Genomic DNA, 729 nt, shown 5'->3' with positions numbered 1-729 from the left:
GTCAGTTGGATGCTGGATGCTGGATGTTGGTTGGATGTCAGTTGAATGTTGGTTGGATGTCAGTTGGATGCCGGATGTTGGTTGAATGTTGGTTGAATGTCAGTTGGATGCTGGATGCTGGATGTTGGTTGGATGTCAGTTGAATGTTGGTTGGATGTCAGTTGGATGCCGGATGCTGGATGTTGGTTGGATGTCAGTTGGATGCTGGATGCTGGATGTTGGTTGGATGTCAGTTGAATGTTGGTTGGATGTCAGTTGGATGCCGGATGTTGGTTGAATGTTGGTTGAATGTCAGTTGGATGCTGGATGCTGGATGTTGGTTGGATGTCAGTTGAATGTTGGTTGGATGTCAGTTGGATGCCGGATGTTGGTTGGATGTCAGCTGGATGCTGGATGTTGGTTGGATGTCAGTTGGATGTTTGTTGGATGTCAGTTGGATGCTGGATGTTGGTTGAATGTCAGTTGGATGCTGGATGCTGGATGTTGGTTGAATGTCAGTTGAATGCTGGATGCTGGATGTTGGTTGGATGTCAGTTGAATGTTGGTTGGATGTCAGTTGGATGCTGGATGTTGGTTGAATGTTGGTTGGATGTCAGTTGAATGTTGGTTGAATGTCAGTTGGATGCTGGATGCTGGATGTTGGTTGGATGTCAGTTGAATGTTGGTTGGATGTCAGTTGGATGCTGGGTGTTGGTTGGATGTTGGTTGGATGTGAGTTGAATGTTGGTT

General features: G+C 46.4%; 1 protein-coding gene across 2 annotated transcripts in view; it reads left to right on the top strand.

Moving 5' to 3' along the window:
• Positions 1-729, top strand: part of lonp2 (lon peptidase 2, peroxisomal) — a 39,379-nt gene that overhangs the window by 34,405 nt on the left and 4,245 nt on the right. The gene's annotated exons all lie outside the window — the stretch shown is intronic.

Source organism: Poecilia latipinna, unplaced genomic scaffold (assembly GCF_001443285.1).
Source record: "Poecilia latipinna isolate Pla-1442-1.1 unplaced genomic scaffold, P_latipinna-1.0 Scaffold184, whole genome shotgun sequence".
NCBI lineage: Eukaryota > Metazoa > Chordata > Actinopteri > Cyprinodontiformes > Poeciliidae > Poecilia > Poecilia latipinna.
Note: the sequence above shows the minus strand (reverse complement) of the source record. Positions and strands in the feature narration are given on the sequence as shown.